Source organism: Neofelis nebulosa, chromosome 3 (assembly GCF_028018385.1).
Source record: "Neofelis nebulosa isolate mNeoNeb1 chromosome 3, mNeoNeb1.pri, whole genome shotgun sequence".
Classification (NCBI taxonomy): domain Eukaryota; kingdom Metazoa; phylum Chordata; class Mammalia; order Carnivora; family Felidae; genus Neofelis; species Neofelis nebulosa.
This window is the reverse complement of record NC_080784.1, coordinates 128711887-128728233: the sequence shown is the minus strand read 5'-3', so window position 1 is coordinate 128728233 and position 16347 is coordinate 128711887. Positions and strand designations below refer to the sequence as shown.

The following is a 16347-nucleotide window of genomic DNA, read 5'->3' as shown; positions in this document are numbered from 1 at the left end:
AACTTGGAAGAGAGTGGATGTATTTTAAATGTGAGAGGGACATGAATTATTCGAGGCCAGGAGGCCAATTACAGCAGACACACTTGAGGAGCCCCCCATGTTAACATTCTGTAAATCACCTCTCCCTGAATGTGAATGGGACCCGTGGCTTGCTTCTAGCCAATAGGATATGACAGAGGTGATGGAGGAAAAGAGAGAAATCACCTTAGATTTCTTCTATGTGCTTCATAAAGCAAATCTAAGGAGAAAAAAAAAAAAAAGATAACTTCTGAAAACTCCCCTGTTCATTTGCTACTTATTTTGCCTTCATTTAAACTTTCTATTTTTCTCTCCCTAAATTATAGAGCCTACGTTCTTTATTTTTTATATTCTCACCTTCACTTTCAGTGATAGCCCCAAACTCTCTTTAATAGGTTGTGTAATCTTTTGTTAGCATATATATCTCAACCTAGGAAAATTCCTATGTGTGAAGGTATCTACAGACTCAATTCAATGAAGAGGGTCATGTGGCTATACCTCTGCATACAGTTATGCCCAGCCAGAGGGCATCAAGACCTGGTAGGACCTTCTACCTGATTCTATCTCATCTCTTCCTTTTCCCCTAAGCTACTAGAAAATCAGTTCCAAGTATTTTTCACTGAACCTTTGTTCAGCTACATCTTTCATCTTATTATTTAGTCTCCTTTATTTTCAAATACAGTCCATCAATGCTGAATCTTTTTTTTTTAATTTTTAATGTTTATTTTTGTTTTTTTTAATTTTTTTTTTACATTTTATTTATTTTTGATAGAGAGATAGAGCATAAGTGGGGGAAGGGGCAGAGAGAGACAGAGACACAGAATTCGAAGCAGGCTCCAGGTTCCGAGCTTTCACCACAGAGCCCAACACAGGGCTTGAACCCACAAAGCGTGAGATCATGACCTGAGTCGAAGTCGGATGCTCAACCGACTGAGCCACCCAGGTGCCCCAAATGTTTATTTATTTATTTTTTTTTTTTTTAAATTTTTTTTTTTCAACGTTTATTTATTTTTGGGACAGAGAGAGACAGAGCATGAACGGGGGAGGGACAGAGAGAGGGAGACACAGAATCGGAAACAGGCTCCAGGCTCTGAGCCATCAGCCCAGAGCCTGACGCGGGGCTCGAACTCACGGACCGTGAGATCGTGACCTGGCTGAAGCCGGACGCTTAACCGACTGCGCCACCCAGGCGCCCCTGTTTATTTATTTTTGAAAGAGAGAGAGACAGAGATGGAACACAAGTGGGGTGGGACAGGGGTGGGGGGGGGGGAGTGCAGAGACAGACAGAAACACAAAATGCAAAGCAGGCTCCAGGCTCCCAGACAGAACCCGTTGCAGGGCTCAAACTCATGAACCATGAGCTCATGACCTGGGCCTAAGTCAGATGCTCCACTGACTGAGCCACCCAGGTGCCCCTCAGTGCTGCACCTTTTTTCTCTGACTTCCTTACAAGCATTCAGTCCCAGGCCCTGGATAGATTTCAACTCACCCGACAATCTGAAAAAGAGAAAAACTGACTTTCTTCAAAAGAGGGTATCTGGGGGACACAAGGACCCCACATAGCTGTACAAAGGAAATCTCTGGATTAAATACATTATAAAACTAATTATAGTAAGAGGAGCACATTTCCCTTTGGTGTATTCCAAAAATCCTATTCTAGAGCTTCTTTCATTGGAATAAGATGTTAGAAGAAGCAACCTTTGACTGACCCACGTTTTGTGTTTCTCCTGTACCATTTTCCATCTTTTCTATCTTTTGTCTTCCTCTTCAGTTTCATCCATCCTCCATCATTCCTCATTCAAAGATTTCTTTTTAATTTTTTTTTTTTAACGTTTATTTATTTTTGAGACAGAGAGAGACAGAGCATGAACGGGGGAGGGTCAGAGAGAGGGAGACACAGAATCTGAAACAGGCTCCAGGCTCTGAGCTGTCAGCACAGAGCCCGACGCGGGGCTTGAACTCACGGACCTCGAGATCGTGACCTGAGCCGAAGTCGGCGGCTTAACCGACTGAGCCACCCAGGCGCCCCTCAAAGATTTCTTTGCAAAGTGCAAATAATAGCAACCTGATATACCTAATTCACCCAACTTTCCTATTCCAGAACCCAAATCTGTTCCTGCTTTTTAAAAAGGCCTAAATTCTATATGTGATATAAAGTGCAATCCCCAGATGCAACATTCTGGAACTCCCACAAAAGCTTAGTAATCTTAAGCAGACCTGATTTCCACCACTATTTTAGGGGCAAATCAAAAAGCTAGAGTAAAAAAGTAATTATTACCACTAAGCACCACTGTGGATAAGACCTTTATTTATATAATTTGTATATTTGGAGCATTAATAGTGAACATCATATCTAAGTAATAATTGACAAAGAAAACAAATCTATCAAAATCAGGTATAAAACACCAATAGCAATCCTAGATACTTTTATATTCTATTACTATTATATCAGCTATCTCAAAAAACATTTACACTCAACACTACTATGAAATAATGATAGTTACTAGATCTACTAATAGATATGATTATTTAAGGTGTCAATAAGAAAGCACAGGGGAACCTGGGTGTCTCAGTCGATTGGTTAAACAACTGACTCTTGGTTTTGGCTCGTCACAATCTCACAGATTCATGGGTTTGAGCCCTGTGTCGGGTTCCACACTGACAGTGTGGAGCCTGCTTGAGATTCTCTGTCTCCCTCTCTCTCTGCCCTTTCCCACTCACGCTGTCTCTGTCTCTCTCAAAATAAATAAATAAACTTTAAAAAAGGCACATAAAATCCTATCACAAATATTTTGATAATTGCATTTCAATATAATAATTTTTCACTGTAATCTTGTATATTTTTCTTTATGCATAAATGCATTTTATGCATTATTCTGAAAAGGATAGCTTCTCTTCACTGCCAAAGAAGGTGCCATCATCTGAGTAACTGTGTCCCCCCCCTAAAATTCATAGGTTGAAATCCTAATGCCCAGTGTGATAGTATCAGGAAGTAGGACCTTTGGCAGGCAATTAGGTTATGAGGGTAAAGCCCTCATGAGTGGAATCAGTACCTTTATAAAAGAGACCCCAGAGAGAGCCCTTTCCATAATGTGAGGGTACAATGGGAAAGCTGTGACCCAAAAGAGAGTCCTCACCCTATCATATTGTATTGTGATCTTTGACTTCCAGCCTCCAGAACCATGAGAAATAAATTTCTGTTGTTTAGAGGCTACCCAGGCTCTGGTATTTTGTTATAGCAGCCCAAATGGACAGAAAGGGTCCATGGCCATGGCACATACAAAATTCGTTAAGACTCTCTGTTAAAATATCAGGCATGAAGTACAAAGAGGGAAAATGTTATTCTTATAATCAATTAATAAATTTATAAAAATACAGAGCTCTTCAGGGACGCCTGCAGGGCTCAGTCGGTTAAACATGATTTCGGTTCAGGTCATGATCTCACAGTTTGTGAGTTCAAGCACCATGTCGGGCTCTGTGCTAGTGGTGCAGAGTCTGCTTGGGATTCTCCCTCTCCCTCTCTCTCTGCCCCTCCCCTGTGCTCTCTCTCTGTCTCAAAAATTTAAAAAATATATATATATATATGTATATATATATATATATACGTATATATATATATATATACATATATATATATATACGTATATATATATATATATATGGCTCTTCAGATTTTCTGTTTTATCTTGTATAAGTTTTGGTAAGTTTTATTTTTCAAAAAATTTATCCACTTCATCCAAGTTGTTAGATGTATTGGCATAAAGTTGCCCATATATTCTCTTATCATTCCTTTAATGTCTTTATAGATCTGTAGTGATATTCCTTCTTTATTCCTGATATACATATAATTTATGTTCTTTCTCTGTATTTCTTGATCTCTCTTGTTAGGGGCTTATCCATTCTGTTGATCTTTTCAAACAACTAGCTGTTAACATTGTTAAATTCCCCAATTGTTTCTCTAATTTCATCAATATTATACCTTTCTTCTTTTTTCATACAAATACTTTAAATCTATAAATTTCCCTCCAAGCACTGTGTTAGCTGCACTGCATAAGTTTTTGTAACTTTGTGTTTTCATTATTAGTTTAACATAGTTCCTAAATTCACTGATGAGTTCTTCTTTCACCCATGGTTATATTAGTAAGGATGTGCAGAAAAGGGAGCAAACTCTTGTGCACTCTTGGTGGAAATGCGAAGGTGCAGCCACTGTGGAAAACATTCTGAAGTTCCCGCCCAAATTAAAAATAAAATACTATATGACCCATCAATTCTACTCCTGGGTATTTACCCGCTAAAAATGAAAACACTAACTCAAAAAGATATATGCACCCCACGTTCATTGCAGCATTATTTACAACAGCCAAGATATGGAAACAACTTAAGTGTCCATGGATGGATGAACGGATAAAGTAATTATGATATATCATAGATACAGATATAGATATAGATATGTTTTCTAACTAGTTTAATAAAAGAGAATTATTAGGAAATAACATTTTGTGGGACGCCTGGGTGGCTCAGTTGGCTAAGCATCCGACTCTTGATATCAGCTGGCGCGATGTCGTGGCTGTGAGATGCAGCCCTCCCTCAGGCCCCACGTTGGGCTTTGCACTGAGTGTGGAACCTGCTTAAGATTCTCTCATCCTAAGGGTGCCTGGGTGGCTCAGTCGGTTAAGCATCTGACTCTTGATTTTGGCTCAGGTCATGATCTCACGGTTTATGAGTCTGAGCCCCATATCAGGCTCTGCATGTAGCCTGTTTGGGATTCTCTCTTTCCCTCTCTCTCTCTCTGCCTCTCTCCTGCACTCACTCTCTCTCTCTCTCTTTCTCTCTCTCTCAAAATAAATAAATAAACATTTGAAAAATTGAAAAAAATTCTCTCATCCTCTCCCTCTGCCCCTCCCCCACTCATGCTCGCTCTCTTTCTCAAAATAAAATAAATAAACATTTAAAAAAGGAGTTAACATTTTGCTGCAAGCTAACTAATGTATTTGATCTCTAATATGCTACATGTTTCTTTTTGATTGCCTTGCAGTTGTTGCATGAATGGTGTCTGATGAATCAAATATTAATAATAGTAATGCATATAATACTTCATGTTTCAAATATTCTTCTAAGTGCTTTCTATGTATTATCTCAGTGAATTTTCACATTACCGTACAACTCAGGCAGTAGTTTTATAGAGAAATAATTATAATTTTATAAATGAGTAAACTGATGGGACACCTGGATGGCTCACTCGGTTGGGCATCTGACTTGGGCTCAGGTCATGATCTTGCGGTGAGTTCAAGCCCCGCGTTGGGCTCTGTGCTGCCCGCTGGGAGCCTGGGGCCTGCTTCGGATTCTGTGTCTCCCTCTCCCTCTGCCCCTCCCCTGCTCATGCTCTGTCTCTCTCTGTCTCAAAAATAAATAAAAACATTAAAAATAAATAAATGAGTAAACTGAGACCCAAGGAGCTTAAGTAGTGTGTACAAATTACACAGTAGTATATGGTGGAATTTAAGAGCCCATACATACAACCATTATGCTATAATGCTTTTTGGTAATGTTTATTTATTTTTGAGGGACAGAGCACAAGTGGGGGAGGAGCAGAGATAGAGAGGGAGACACAGAATCTGAAGCAGGCTCCAGGCTCTGCGCTGTCAGCACAGAGCGTGATGTGGGACTCAAACCTACAAGCCATAAGATCACGACCTGAGCCGAAGTCGGACGCTTAACCGACTGAGCCACCCAGGTGCCCCAATGCTATAATGCTTTTTAAAAATACAGATCTTTGTCTCTGGCACTAGCTTGGATCATTACCACAGAAACACTGTTATTTACATAGTTACATGTGTCTAATTTTGACTAATTTTTAATGTGCTATGTGAAGTTAATAGTAAAGAGAAGTAAATAAACATCGTAACGATAGAATTTTATTAACTAGAATAGCTTAATTTCAAAATCAAAATTTGTCTCATAATTTGTGACTTTTTCAGTATGTATGATTGACATATCAGAAATTCCTTAAGCATTAAAGTGAGCTCCAGAAGCCTCAAACCTGTAGCACTCTCTTTTTTGCTGTAGTTTCTTATCTGCAAGGCAAGAAAATTAGATTCAATATGATTAGTGCATACTCTTAAATTGTTACATTATTTTTTGTTATTATCTTAACTTTTATCATTGAAAAAAAAAACCCTCTTTCTTCCTCCCTCCCCCTCCATGTTTCTATCTCAGCTGTTTGCTCTTATCATAAACATGACATGCTGTAAGACATGAACAAGTGTGTACTTAAGCAAAATAGTTATTTCCTTAACTTGACTCACCAAGGCACCCTAGAGATTAATACTCTTGTGATTTCACAGGTCTCTTGCGCATGTGAATTTCCATGAGAGTCTATTCAACTAGGGTAACTAAGAAGAAAGAACAATGTTCCTCTATACAAGGTGGGTTTTGCATTGTCCCACACATAGCCCGCTGATGGCCGTGGGATGCCAAAGTCATCTTCATTAGACGGAATTTAATAGTGAATCAAAGTTCTTGTGGAGAATAGACTGATCTAAACTTTAGCCTCCCTTGGGTCCTGCTGAAAGATTAGAGGGAAAGAGTAGGGCCTTAGTAAGTTGAATGTATCAGATTGTTTTTCACTAATAGTTCTCTTGTAAAACTCTGAAAACCACCCAGTTTAACCCTTAAAAAAGGGGGGGAAAGCAAAAGGAGTGGTGTAGGGGAGGGGAGGAAACTCAGGTAGCATACCACAGGCATTGATTTTTGAGATGTTCTGTTTTCCCAGTAGCAAGTTCCACAGTTTGGAGTATGTGCACATGACCAAACTTTGTCTATCAAAAGGAAAACAGTTTTCTTGCTACATATAATCGCCCCTGCCATATGTCACAATGCTGTAATTTCATAGGGTTTACAAAATTTAATTGCCTTTCAGTTTTGCTCTATGATTAGAGATTCTAAGACTCAATCCAAGAATGCAGTTATTTGATAAAATCTTTTCACAAATATCCTGAATCCAGGAAGAGTTACAGGTAGAAGAAAAAAGAGAAGCCAGCACAGGTAAAATGTATCAACCAGCACCTGTAGGGCAGGATCAGACATAGTTAACAAGAAAAAAGGAAGGAGAAACAAATGTGTTAGGTGATCTTTAGTTTAAAGAAATCTCTGTTGGGCAACTGGGCATTTTGCTCCTTGCCTTTTATTTCCAACTTCCTTTCAAAGAATTCGTTAAGTGAAAAGAGAGATGATGGCAGCTCAGTATATCAAAGCTCAGTTATCAGTTGGCTTATTCTAGTATCTTTGGTCTTTTGTGGATGCCTTATGATGTGTTGTACGGTAACACTGGAAAGTCAATCTCATACCAGCGATTGCCACATGAACGTTAAGGAGTCTGAAAAAAAAAATCACAAAATAGAAATAGTTGCTGTCTCAGGTATAAAGTGGCACTGATAAGAATGAATGTATCCAAAAAGATTTGGGTAGGTTTCTTTTTTCTTTTTTTGGAGGGAGGGGTGCAAAAGAGATTGACTTATTATTCAGTAGGGTGAGAAGGAAAGTCTAAGAGAAAGAAAAAGACATAATAGAGACTGCTCCATTGTCAACTCTTTCAGGATTGGCCCTGAGCATGTTGTCCTGATTACGGACAGAAGTAAAAAGCTTACTACTACTCCGAAGAGATCTGTTTCCTTTATGTAACATCTTTAGTCTTAAAAAATTCATGAGAGCTTTTAAAATTAAACTTTTCCTTAAAATCAAAGTACACTTCTTGGGGGATAAAGGTACTTTTCCTAGATGTGTAATAGGAAGACTTTAGAAACTCTTGAAAGATGGCATACTAGTCAGCAGGAGACACATTCATTGGGATCCTAAAGAGAATTGAATAAAGGTACTATTTTTCAAAGGAAAAGATGGTGAGTCAGCCAGGAACTAGCAACAGCAGGAAACCGTTAACCACTGTAAGACTTAGGGCAAATGGAAGAAGCTATGTTTCCGGACTAAGTGAGAGCTCATCCATGTGAGACGGACACAACCACAGAGCAAAAGCCAGAGGAGAGGGAAGAAATAACCCGACCTTCTTCTCCTCCTGTCCATTTATTTCCTGCTGTGCCTCTGGTAGCCAAACCCCTCCAGAAGCCAGAATGAGCTTAGTGCCACTGTATTCGAGAATGAGAACCTTCCTTTTCACTGGCCTATGGCACAGATCAAAGCAAAGACAAAAAGAAAATTGATGCTGGAGTTTGCAGATGTATGACTAGCTGAGACATTGAAAGAAAAATCACTAACGGAGGAGCAAGAAAGCCAAGATAGTCTGAACTGCAGTTTTCAATGCATGAGAAGTTGATTTCCTGTGGCTAAGACTTTATTCCTGATTGTAGCATCAGTAATGATCTTTCAACTGTGATGCATCATAGGTTTAAGGCAATTCACCTGCAGGAAAAATACTTTAGAAAGAAAATGCAAAAACAAAAACAGATTGTGTGAGATTTTCTTTAGGATGACTCCATAACAATGACAGGTATAATCTGTTTTATTCTAGTTAACCATATTAATTCTTATTTTTATTTTGGTATATCTGTATGAGGTAGTATGATGTATTTTCTTCAAAATCACTTTGATCTACTCCTTGGAATGTTTTAACAATGAGCAGCATTGCATATTCGTTTTAGTCTGGAAATTTCTAACAGGGAAGAATACTGCAATGAAATTAACATTTAGAAGAAATCATTCCTCAGGAGATAGAAAATATATCATGCATTATAACATTTTAGGGCTTGAAAAGAACTTTTAAAGATCAATCTAAAATTTTTATTTTACAAGTGATGACAAAAGGTGTAGTTGTAGTTTCCCCATAGCAACACATCTCGTTTTCAGCAAAGATCAGAACCCACGTCTCCTGACTCCCCCCATCTGTTTTACCTACCTTCCCATGGTGAAATTCCCATTTATATTCCTATTATATAGGAGAACCAATCTTGTTTCAATGACTTCCTAAATCTGCCTGTCCAAAAATTCACTGAAAATACATACCTACCACCTTAATATTTCTCAGCCAAGATTTGAAGATACCATCAGAGAGCAAGAAGGGGTATCCTTGTGGATTGCCCGAAGCTCTGGGAGCTGCCTGCACTCAGTGTCTCTCTGTGGACTTTGGTTCTATCATAATCCATTAGCCAACTGTCCATTTAGAGGCTCAAGTTCCATTGTCCTCAAATTTTGTCCAAGAAAATTGAGTTCATTATTTTGCAAGACCAATAAATGAAAGAGTTATAGCTTGCTGTGTTTTAACTCCATGAAAGAAACTGTCATAGCCCACAGAGAATTTCCTGGATATAAATCATTTTTTTTTTGACTGTTGGTTCTGTCTTGTCCCTTCTCTATCACACTATAATTACTTAATCTGATCACTTGCTATTCCTATTTCCTCTTTAATATCTGTAATTTTTAATCTATGTTGTCTTGCTCTATTATACTTCCCTGTAGTAAGCAATGACATATAAAAAAAGGACCCAGCCTTGTAGGCAGGTGTGTGCTTCCTATGTGCTCACAGATAGGTCACTGAAAGTCCATGCAAATTAGGGTACTTCATGGAGCAGCGGAATTTCATCTGGCAAGCAGGTGTGTTATAGAAGAGAACTATAAATGACTTGGTTTGAATGATGGCTGTTGGTGTTCCTCTATGCTTTATTCTTGCAGTTCACCTAATGGGTCATGTTCTTGACATCTGAACTCTACAAACATGGTCATGGAAACCTCTTGTCTAATGTTGCACTAGATGGGGCATTGATCTTCCTAGGACAAGAAGATCACCAAGTGTTCTTTCTCCATTTCTCTCAAAATAAAGATTTGAAAATTTTATAAATGAAATAATTATTCAAGGACTATAGAAATTTAAATTATTTGGCCTCTGACAATAAAAGCTTAGGAAAGCTTTAGTCTTTTACTATAAGAGATTATAAAAGTAAAATAAATTAATATGTGTTAAGGCAGGCAGTATGTGACATATAGTTTTCAAAAACAATCCCTGCAATCAGAATAGTATTACATTTAAAAAATATATCACCATAGATTTTAAGAAGTAAAATAGATATACATCATTCTAGCATACCTTAACTTCTTGCTTTTTAATAGGTAGGTGGGAAAATCTGTAGTTCTCAGCTGTTTATCTGTGGACTAGGGCCCATCTATCACAAAGATTTAACTAGTCAATATTGAAAAGAGAAAATAATATTAAGGACAAAGTAGAGTGTGTTGGGGGGAGGGCAGAGGGAGCTGTAAAATGCCAACCTTCCTTTCCTAGGGTAAGACCCTACTTTCCTCTGGGATTTTGCCATTCCTACTCTGAGGTAAACCATTGTGGCAATAGATGGTAGCTGAACTGAAGTACCTCTTCCTGGAGTCTGTTGTGTCTGTCTTCTCCTGGGAAGCAGACCTATGATGGGATTCTCTTAGGGAAAATGCCTGTGTAAGAGAAAATGGGGAAAGGGCCAGAAAAGGCTGGGAGAGTCATGGGAATGTGATATAATTTGGACACGAGCGAAGTGGGGAGAAAAGGAGGCATACTAGACCGTTGTGCCCCATCCAGGAGTCCTTGAGGCAAAAGCAGCCATCAAAGTGGACCCGTGTCTCCCCAGCGTTGTCTTGCCTTGGTATTCCTGCCCCCTCAGGATGTGCTGGGCAGCATGGGGGAAGCATGCCAGAGCCAGCAGCTGGGGCCCTTGGTTCATGAACTTCCCTGGAGTCTGAGGTCTGCAAGGCACATTCTCATGGCCACCACAACTAGCTGTGGCTTTTTAATCTTTCACACCTATTATACCTGAGAATTAGACTTTCATCCCTTTCTCCCTTGATAAAACTTTTAGACCATTCTTCTTCTACTTTTTAAAAACAAAACGATAAGAGACTCTTAAAAACTGAGAACAAACTGAGGGTTGATGGGGGGTGGGAGGGAGGGGAGGGTGGGTGATGGGTATTGAGGAGGGCACCTTTTGGGATGAGCACTGGGTGTTGTATGGAAACCAATTTGACAATAAATTTCATATATTGATAAAAAAAGAGTCAAGCTAATAAACAGTGAAATCAAAAAGTCAAAAAAAAAAACTCAGAAAGAAAAATAAATAAATAAATAAATAATAAAATGAAAAGCTCAGAAAGAGGAAAAAAAAAAAAAAATGAAACCGTAACAAAGCCTGGCAGTTTTCAGGCTCACGCCATTCAACTAGTCCATCTTCTGAGCCCTCCTTCTCAGTCACTGAACTTTGACATCTGGCTGTTGGTCTTGCGCACTCTAATCCTTGCCAATATATCAGGCAAATTCAATACCCGGGCCTCTCAGTTCCTCATCTTCTCCATCATCCATGACATCTTCCTTTCCCCCTCTTCTCCACACCCTCAAAGACTTGTTCAAATAGTACATTCTCACAGAAGCCTTCTTAGAATCCCGACTACATGGGATCCTCCTGTCCTCTACTTCACACTAACAGTTACTGACCATGGGAACAAGCCCCAAATGAAAAATGTTATGCACCTAGGGTGCTTTTTCTTGGCCGTTATTGTTAAACTGTATTCTTACAGAGCACAACCAGGATGTGGCCTGAATGTGGCCTCATATATGAGCTGGACTTAAAACAGGACCCTGGCTCCAAAGAGCGCCAGGGAGCTGCCTGGGTTGCCTGACAATGTCTACGAATAAGGACGAGGCCCTTCTAATCAATCCGGATGAGGCATTTTTTTTCCCCTTTCCCTCATTAGTGTATTGGTTGGAGCGGGCACCTAAAAGGGAACTTTATATGAGCAAGGCCTCCCATCTCTTCCTGAGCCCAGCCTAACTGACCTCTCTGTTAGTGCTGTGTGTCCCTTCAGCGAGAGCTGGACACCCAATAAAGCCTTGCCTGTGCCTTTGACTTTTGGGTCTGGCTTCTTTTCTATTCTTGTAGGACCAGAAAACCCGACTCCAGTAACAATCTGTGATGCTCATTCAAAGCCAGTGACAGTTTTTGGAAGTATCTGTTTATTCCTGTGATTGGATTACTATCTTTTCTCTACCGTAGATTCTAAGTTCTATGAGGGCCAGTTTGATCTATTTTGATTCTCAGCACCTGCAAATTACCTGGCACATAGTAGATATTCAGTACATATTCCCTATATAACTAAATGATTCCCTGACTATATACAGAAATGAATGAGTAGATTTGAATTGTGATGCATTGAATTGAATAGATATATCAATGGATGTTGTTGCCAAGGCTTATGTCTGTCTACATTTGAAACATATGTAGTTATCAATGTAATTAAAAACTTCAGAAGAATTAAAATTTTCTTTCATTATTTTATATCCTGTGACAAATTTTATCACTTCAAAAAATTACACTTAGGGGAACCTGGGTGGCTCAGTCTGTTAAGCATCCGATTCTTGATTTCAGCCCAGGTCGTGATCCCATGGCTGTGGGATCAAGCCCCTGCTTCAGGCTCCACATCGAGCATAGATCCTGCTTAAAATTCTTCTCCTTTGCTCTTCCCCAACCCCCCACCCCCACCCTGGCTCACACACACGCTTTCTCTCCAGAAAAATAATACACTTGATTTTATCATCAAAATCACTTTGGATATGTTTTTTATTTTAAACTCTGAATATCTTGACCACAGTGCTCTTTACAATTCATCTAAGGTTTCCATGAAGATCATAACACGGGGTCTTGTACATAATAGAATTTATTATATGGCATTAATTTGCAATGCATTAATTCAGCTTCTCTAAATTCTGATATTTTGTTCTTCCTAATAAAACTAACCCTCTGTCTGATTTTCTCTTCCTCATTTATTTCCACTGAGAGACATAGTTAAATTGACTTTTACTTATATTTTGGGATTTATTTATTCATAAGAACTTTTTAAAGAATGCATCCATTTCTAATCTTTTTTTTTTGCTTGCTTTTTATTTTTCTGAATTATTAGGCTTTGATTTTTATTTTGCGTTTGTTTTATTTTTTCAGGATTTAATTACAATTAAGTCTAACGACTTAAATGTAGGTTTTCTATAAATGCTTCAGGAGATTTTTTTAAACATGGGTGGAAGGGGGCACTACTTAAAGAGTATACTATTGTTGGAGCACCTGGGTGGCTCAGTCAGTTGAGTGTCCAACTTCGGCTCAGGTCATGATCTCACAGTTTGTGAGTTCAAGCCCCACATCGGGCTTGCTGCTATCAGCACAGAGCCTGCTTCAGATCTTCTGTTCCCCTCTCTCCCTGTCCCTCCCCTGCTCCCACACGTGCTCTCTCTCAAAAATAAGTTTATAAAAACATTAAACAAAACTTTTAAAGAGTATACTATTGTCAAAAATTCAGAAATAACAAATATTAAAACCATGACTCACCAAAGTATTAATTAGTAGAAATTGATTGATTGATACACACTGAAAAGACAATTTACAAAGCAGTAGCATACTCAAATCAAAGCATGGAATGAGGCTTAGGTACATTGGTTATAAAGCAACTTATATAGTGATAAAGCAGTGACTGTTTATTCTTCATAGTGATTGATTATGGTAGGATTTTCTTAAAGGACAGGGAATTGATCAGTGGTTACCTCATACCAACCTTGGAAAACAGTTTGTTTTGCTTACGATTTTCAGAAGGATAAGCAAGAAATGACCCGTAATAAGTTAGCCTTGCAAAATAAACAAAATTAAGCTTTGCTTCTATGACTAAACTGGTTTTGTCTCCTCAGGCAACTTTCAAGGCTGGTCTCTGTTTTTTATTTTAACGATAGTTTAATCAGTTTTCCATATTTAATTTACATTTTCTGTTTGAAATTATCTTTTTTTAACAGTTTTACATATTAAATCAAAATCTTTAAATTTGATTGGCATGTTAAAAATGTTGCCTTTGAAGTAAAAGTGTTCTGCTCTTATTCTTGGCGTTTCCCCCAGGTTTAATAGTAAAATGATTGTTTTATCCTTCTATCTTATTTTAATCTATTTTCTCCTTTAATTTAGTCTAGCATTTCACAATGACTTTGGTCTCAGTACCTCTTTATGCTCTTAAAAAGCAATGATGATCCCAAAGCTCTTTTGATTATGTGAGCTATATCTATCCATATTTACAATCCTAGAAATTAAAACTGAGAAACATTTAAAGTATTTATTCATTCATTTAAATATAACAATAAACCCCTTATACATGAACATATATAATTATTTTAATAAAAATGAGTTGTATTTTTCCAAGACAAAAAATAGTGAGAAGAGTAGCATTGATTTACATATTTAAAAATCTCTTAATAGAAAACATTCTCAAGAGACTAGGCTGGTGGTTATGAGGGGCTTGGAGGTAAGGGAAAATGGGAGATGCTGGTCAAAGTGTACAAACTTCAAGTTATAAGCTGAGTAAGTCCTGGGGATCTAATGTACAGTGTAATAACCATAGTTAGTAGTATTTAGTATTATTTACATGAAAGTTGCTAAAAGAGCAGATCTTAAATGGTTTCACCACAAAGAAGAAATGGTAAGTATGTGTCGCGATGGATGGGGTGTTAGCTAAAGTTAAGCTGTTAATCAGTTTGCAACATGTAAGTGTATCAGATCAACACATTGCACACTTTAAGCTTGTACAACATTGGGGTACCTGGGTGGCCTAGCCGGTGAAGCTTCCAACTTCGGCTCGGGCCATGATCTCATGGTTTGTGAGTTCAACCCCCACGTCGGGCTCTGTGCTGGCAGCTTGAGCCTGGAGCCTGCTTTAGATTCTGTGTCTCCCTCCCTCTCTGCCCCTCCCCTGCTCATGCTCTGTCTCTGTCTCTCTCAAAACTAAAACATTAAAAAATTTTGTTTAACTTGCACAGTGTTATATGTCGATTATATCTCAATGAAGCTAGGAAAAATAAAAAATTTAAAAAGTTTAAGTCACTAATGTTAAAAAAAAAAAAAGCTGTTTCAAATCATGCTAAAAGGTCAAGCAAATGAGGAATAAGCATTGACCTTTGAACTTAGCAATGTAATCCTGGTCATACCGTTAATTCATCACCTCTCTCTCCTAAGCAATTAAATTTTCAGTTAGGCCCTTCAAAAATATAGAAGATGTTCTATTCCAACAGAACCTATATGCCATAGTAATCTTGAGGGTGGTCTGCCCTCACTTCTATCTTATCTCACACAGAAAACACTAAGTCAGAAGAAAAAAAAAATCTCAAGCCATATAATTTCCAAACATCTGGTTGGTTCTACATTTCTTAAAACATTACTCTCATTCTTGTGCAACTCTCCAAGTGAAGTTATTCCTAAAATCTTAGTTCCTTTTATCCTCCATATAACTCATAGTGCAATCCGTTTTTCACTGAGGCATGAAGATGAATGGACTTTTGACTCAAGACTTTCAGGTTATGCAACCTTATGAATGATTTCTTTACAGATCAGCATAAAGCATCATTAGAGATTACATTAAACTTACATTTGTTGAATCACAGGATACCTCTATAAATAATTAAATACTTAATTGATATATTTTTTAAATGTTTATTTGTTTTCAGAGAGAGAATAAGAATGTTGGGGGAGAAGGGCAAAGAGAGAGGGAGAGAGAGAATCTGAAGCAGGCTCTGGGCCATCAGCACAGAGCCCAATGCAGGGCTTGATCCCACAAACCCAAGATCATGACCTAAGCCAAAATCAAGAGTTGACCCTTAACCAACTGAGCCACCCAGATGCCCCAATATATATTTTTAAACTAAGTAAAAATATGAAAAGTTTTAAACCTACTTTCATTACCATGAATACATTTTCAAGAAAGTGTTTTCAACAATTTATAAATAAAGGACCCAATTTACCAATAACTTACAAATAGTTTAAAGTACATCAAATATATGAAATGCAAAATATAATAAATAAAATAATATGTAATTATTTTAACTTCTTGGTTATTTTATTTATAAAATTATTTTACAGTCCTGGGGCACCTGGCTGGCTCAGTCAATAGAGCATGTGACTCGATCCCAGGGGTGAGTTCAAGCCCCACCCTGGGCATGGAGCGTACTTAAAAAAATAAAATAAATAAGTTTCTAGTCCTTATATATTTGCATAGAAAGGTGTCCACAATACATTATTGTGGGGGGAAAAGCAAGTCATAGAATAGTATGATTAGTGTTATCCCATTTGAAACTTTAAAAAATCTGTATACATATGTATGTCTAAAAAATATATGGGAGAAAACTAGGAGAATACATGCCAAATTATTGGCATTATTTATAGCCCTAGTAAGGGATTAAGAAAAGGGATTGTGTTTTATACACTTCTAATTGTTTGGAATTTACCACTAATAAATATATTTTATATATATTTTTAAATCATTTGATTGTCA

The 16347-nt window shown here is 37.9% G+C and overlaps 1 long non-coding RNA gene across 1 annotated transcript in view; it reads right to left on the bottom strand.

The window, feature by feature from the left end:
* Positions 1-6011: 6011 nt before the first annotated feature.
* LOC131507318 (uncharacterized) overlaps positions 6012-16347 on the bottom strand; it is a 189876-nt gene continuing 179540 nt past the window's right edge. The window contains exon 6 of the long non-coding RNA XR_009259444.1: positions 6012-6092. This is a non-coding gene — a long non-coding RNA (uncharacterized LOC131507318). The remainder of the gene's footprint in view (positions 6093-16347) is intronic.